Below are 5,958 nucleotides of genomic sequence, written 5' to 3'. Positions count from 1 at the left end.
AGCGTTTAACTCGCGATAGATAGGGGCCCCTTAAACCTACACCTAGGTTCAAGTCCCAGGCACTGTTGAAGCTCCTCTCCCTGCAACGCGATGGACCCGGCACCCGCACGGTGAATCCATAGAATGCTGAGAGATTTCGTCTCATTATTCAAACTACAAATTGTTATGCCGTAAGTTATGTTAGGCAAGGCAGGGACAGCTAGACAAACTTGAAAAATTTTCAGAGGCCGGTATACGTGTCATACTTGGCCTACGAAAATATGACTGTATTTTAAAGATAAAAAAAAAATAATTAAATAATGTTTTATTCTTAAAGTATAATAAAATACAAATTTTAAAATACGTTACATGTGCTGTTAAAAAAAATAAGTATGTAATAAGTAATTCTGTTAGATAGATAATATGGAAAAATGGTACAAGTAGCTTCTGTTAAATGTATTTTTATGTAACATTTCAATAATTTTAAATCAAAAGAATTTTTTTGTGATTTTTAAATTATTTTTTTATTTATTTCAAATGGAGTTCAGCTTGATATTGCTAGCGGTTTAACTTGACATAATTATTCATATACGAGAATAAGACATATGAATTGAGATGCCTAGACATTTCCATTTATTGTAAAGATGACTGCAATTTGATTTGAATTTATATGCAACTCAATGTTAGTTTAAATTTACATACGTTACGTCAGCGCTTGGGTTGTTATATTATAGTATATTAATATGAAATAGAGGGTTCAGATATCAAATTTGAGAAATCATATATTCCATAGTAAATGCAACCTACAAAGGGGGGGGGGGAAGATTGTGCGTCGTTAAAATATTTGTCAATCTTATTTAATTAATAGTTATTAAAAAAAAAATAAGAATATTATAAAAGTACACAAAATAGAGTTTCGTCGTAATTTAAACAAGTATCATTGGATTAAGGACGTGGATTGCCATACAGTGGACCTAGTTGTTTAGTATAGAAAATGTTGAACGATTTTATATAGGTACAATAAAATTATTGAAAATTGAAAAAAATATAATCATTGTTAAATAACGATGATTATAAACCTTTCAAATTTATATGGCTTACTTGTAATAATCATTAATAATGGAAAATACAAAAGCTTTTAATTTTGGTTCGCTTTAAGATTTTTTTGTTATTCACTACTGTATGCGACCTGAAGTCTATAAAGTATTGAATAAAAAAGAAATGTGAAACAAATATAATATTTGGCAATACAATGGCCGTTTTCAAAGGAATTTCTAATCACTGATATTTCCTCAAAGAACTGAAAATTTATTTAAACAGTCAACAACGTGTATGTGAAAATCCTGGAATTTCAGATTTTCATGGTCTATTGTGACCGCTTGACATTAGTATGGTCGTACGTGTGTTTTTCGCCGGCTTGTAATGAAAAAATATTTTTTTTCCAGATATTTGAGAAGTAAGTTCAATAAAAAAAAATTTGTACGACCCGGATGATCTTTATAGAAAATCAAATAAAAGTACTATTTAATTAGATTAATTAAAAACATTATATATTTTTTTGGGTTCGACTATTTAAGATAATTTATTTTCCTTATAAAGTGAATAATTCAGTATTATTAATAACATAAATAATTTGACATCTTAAACAAAAATCCCAATCCTTTAATGAAACTTTCGAGGTAAATTAAAAAAGCTCCGCCGCGACAGCTGTTCGCTGCCGTGACCAGGATTCGAACCTGGTTACTACGGCCACAACGTAGGGTCCTAACCACTAGACGATCACGGCTATCGGAGCTGGTGAATGGTTTACCGAAATAAAGATAGAGTTGTTAAATTTTTTGCTGTTATATTGCTCAAGCGCAGAGAAAGTCACTTGAAGACCAATGAACGGATAGAAATAAAAAATATAAACAGTTTAGTTGTCAGTTATTTTAATTGTGTTTTCTTATACTAATGTATGTCTTTTTTTCATTTTGTTACCATTTTTAAAATGTTAATAACTTCGTATAATTTTAATGTTTAAAGTAAGATGAAGTAATAAAAATGTTATAATGGCTCATGGTTGTTGCAGAATTTAATGGATTTTTTAAGTACTTTTATATTAAACAACTAAACATTGAGGATAAGTGAAAAGATGAAAACTTCAAACTTTTTAGTACGAAAGAAATATTATTATATAATTCTATACGTCTTAGACACGGTTTCGTGTTGGTAGCTAAATTACATCTAAATTAATTTTCCTATTCATATTTTTTTGATTGTAATTTACAAAAAAAATTTGTCATATTTTAAGAGATATTTATGAATAGAAGTATCCTAAGGGTGAGTTTGCAAAGGTCTTTAATAAAATTGTAGTTGGGTCTTTAGAATTTTCCTCAACGGAAGGGATAACGATTTAATTTACTTAACAACCTGCCGGTTTGTTGATTTTAACAACTATGCTTCGAAATCTAAAAATCTTCTAGATAATTTCGGCAGAAACTTCCAGATAATATTTTTGCCCAAATAATTTAAATAAGAGACGTATCTGTAATCATTCATTTAGTAAATGTGGCATGTCAATTACAAACTATTTTTACCAAAAACAGATTCACATATGTTTATTTTTAAGTTATATATTTATCCTCTTTGCCACGAATGGTAGAATAGACGAGATATGTAAAATCCTTATTTAAAGTGAACTTCTATAATTATTATCATTACAAGTAACAAGGCGTTATAAATAAAATGAGTACTTTCGAACTTACTTCGCGTTAAAGTCTCATTGTCATTTTCATCTCGTCTCATGTTTTCTGTAATGTAACCGAAACGTCGGGAGCATGAATTTAAATAACCGCGAAGTAAATCCAAAAATATTTATATTATTTAAATGAATACTAGCAAAGGCGGTCTATATTGCATTTGCAATACTTACCTTGGAAGTTTTGTTACAATGGTTTAAAGTTCACTAATTTATGTAATGTACTGTACTACTCAAAACTAAACATTTTCTTAATAACTAAAAGCTGTATACAAATGATTTCCAACATTTTATTGAAATGTTACGCGACATGCTCATTCGACATTATCGTGCGAGAGTGCAAAACCAGTGAACTTTAAATTTGTAACAATATATACATTACTTAATGAAACTGGCATCATTTTAAGAGAGCTTTTTTTAAAGATTTATATCAAAAGAATTTAAAATATGTTTCGAGATAAAAAACATTCTATCATTCATTAGTCTTTTTTAAAGCTTCTATATATTAATACTTGAGATAGCCTTAATGTGTAGATTTATAAAGATGTTGATCTCACTGTCTGATTCAGAAAGAATTCAGATACAAATTTCAATTTTAACAAAATACTTTGAGTGTACTTGCTTTATTACAGGTATAGAAGTTGAATCTGTTCAATTGTTGGGTTGATTCTAAAATCTTTTACAATTCATATCATCTAATGAGCGTAAGTAAATCATTATTTTCAACACTTAGCACAAGTTGTGTATGAGAAAAAAAGTTAATAATTCAAATATTATAGAAGTTTTAAGTGGATTTCGTTTGTAAAATAAGTGCAATTATTGATATAATGAAAGTCCTTCAAGTTTGTATTTGAATAAAATATGACACACTTTGAATTTCATATAAAAAAATGACTGTAGAAATTATGAAGCAAAAGAATAATATAAAGCTTTTAACAGAGAGCGAAGGAACATAAAAATGTGGAAAACAAAACAGTTCCTTTGACAGCTAGTTGTATTTCAAAGTGAATATTACCGCAGAAGAATTTTAGATTTTATATTGAAATATCAAAGAGGTTTTAACCATTAACCATATAAAACAGTATGTAAAGAAAACATCGAGTTATTATAAGATATATACCAAACTATTGGACCAACATTTTCAAAAAAGTTTATATGATATAGTCTCATCACTGCCTAGAGGTATGTTTATAAAATATAGATAGTGATGAGTCTAAATAAAAAAATTTGGTAATTTATTAAACGATTTCCTAATAAATAAAAATATGATAAAACTGTAGTTTTACTTATATAACTATATTTTGGTACACTAAAAAAATATATATTTTTTTTTAGTGTACCAAAATATAGTATCATTTCCGAAGCGAGTAACTTTTGATTGAGCAAGAATTAATAGATCCATCTCGTCTTAACTATACACGTAATATAAGCTTATGCTGTAATCAAAGGCTAATCTTGCTAATGCCTTCTAATTAATCGAACCCGTATATTTTTTCCAACGAGTAAGAATAAATAGTTTCACTTTGCTACTGAATTAAATTAAGTGTCAATAAAGTAATCTTTATTAAAATTTATCATTATAATATTGTTTTCATACCTAGAGAATAATTTAAGAAACATCACACAAATAAAAAAAAAATCCGGCTCAAATAAGTAACGGCATTTTTATGTGTAACAAGATATACTTTCGCTTACGCATTATTGCGCTTACGCAATTACTGCAGCAGTGACAGTTAAATGTACCCAAATTTCATCAGACCATTCACCAGCTCCGATAGCCGTGATCGTCTAGTGGTTAGGACCCTACGTTGTGGCCGTAGTAACCCAGGTTCGAATCCTGGTCACGGCAGCGAACAGCTGTCGCGGCGGAGCATTATTTTATTCAATGTTTTTTCTTTATTCATTCTATTTTAAATATAATGTAAATTATTTGAAATTATTGTTTATTATCAGCGTTATTTTTTTTCATTATAAAAAGAGTTAAATATTTTCTTATTTAGTTGATTAGTAATTTATATCCAACGAGCTCTATAGCAATCAAATTTAAATACAAAACGTGAAATTTTTCCTATTATTTCTAGAAACTTTGTTTACCACCCTTCTTATTTGGGATATGCCTAACATCTAAAGTGAACTGGTTATAATTTGCATTAAAAATGAAACTGCTTGATGGAAGTCGAACCCTCGTCACTTTGATAACGCCTTGATAAAGAATGATTAATCGCATACTTATATTATTTTGCCTCAGCTAGAAAAAGTGAGAAAACTCATTATACATCCAATAGGGTTATCACTAATGTTAAAACTGGAGTTTTATTTTCATGCCATAATATATCTACATATACATATGTATACCGACAAAAGTTAAAATAAAACTTGATTGACATATAACTGACGCGGCAACCCTGGATCTATGCTAGAAGATCGGAACTATAAATTATATAGAATATGATTTGACAACAAGGTATAAGTGTTGTGAAGAAAACGTATTGATAGAGGCTAGACTAAAGTAGAGATAAGTTTACCACGTTGCACAAAACTATTTGTGTATGTAAACTAGTCGTTTATAATTCACCTATCAAGTCACTGTGATTGTATAAAATTGTCATTTGTGATTGATATTTTATATATTAAATTTTCAATCTCCATTTTGTCCTTTCCCTTCTACATAAATTACAAATAACATGCCTCAAAATAGTTCAGCTCAAAGTAAAGAACAAAATAATTGAATTAAATTTAAAGTATTTCCAAAAAATACAAAGCTATTCTTTACATAATGAGATGTTGATATAAACATTGATATGTTGATGGATTACTGAAAATGATAAGAAGGTCCTATATATTTTTATGGAAAAAAGGGAGTGATTGAAAAAACACAGGAAGTTATTGGAAAACAGGGAGTTATTCTGACTGAATAAATCTAAGATTTATATTTAAAATTGATAAGATGTAAAATTTAAACATTTAATAATTATCACAAAACCTTTTAGTTTTCCACCAAAAAAATTTACAAACTTTAAAATGATAAGAGAAGTTACTATTTCTTTACAAGGTTCTTCAAGTTTTAAAACTTATTAGGTACTTCATTACTACGGAATAATATACTTAATGTTGTATTTAATACATTTAGGCATTCAATTAAATAAATATATGTTATAATGAGTCGGGGTTCATGGCGCGATAATTGTGTTTGCTCTAATGTATGATATCATTTTGATTACAAATTACTTGGCTTTCAT

At 28.3% G+C, this 5,958-nt stretch overlaps 2 non-coding genes across 2 annotated transcripts; one reads left to right on the top strand and one right to left on the bottom strand.

Annotated features, from left to right (window-relative positions):
• Window positions 1-1,694: 1,694 nt before the first annotated feature.
• On the bottom strand, window positions 1,695-1,765 carry Trnah-gug (transfer RNA histidin (anticodon GUG)). Its single transcript has one exon. It is a non-coding gene; the product is annotated as a tRNA-His (tRNA).
• Window positions 1,766-4,496: 2,731 nt separating this feature from the next.
• Window positions 4,497-4,568, top strand: Trnah-gug (transfer RNA histidin (anticodon GUG)). The gene has a single exon. It is a non-coding gene; the product is annotated as a tRNA-His (tRNA).
• Window positions 4,569-5,958: the final 1,390 nt, after the last annotated feature.

Source organism: Danaus plexippus, chromosome 2 (assembly GCF_018135715.1).
Source record: "Danaus plexippus chromosome 2, MEX_DaPlex, whole genome shotgun sequence".
NCBI classification, from domain to species: domain Eukaryota; kingdom Metazoa; phylum Arthropoda; class Insecta; order Lepidoptera; family Nymphalidae; genus Danaus; species Danaus plexippus.
Note: the sequence above shows the minus strand (reverse complement) of the source record. Positions and strands in the feature narration are given on the sequence as shown.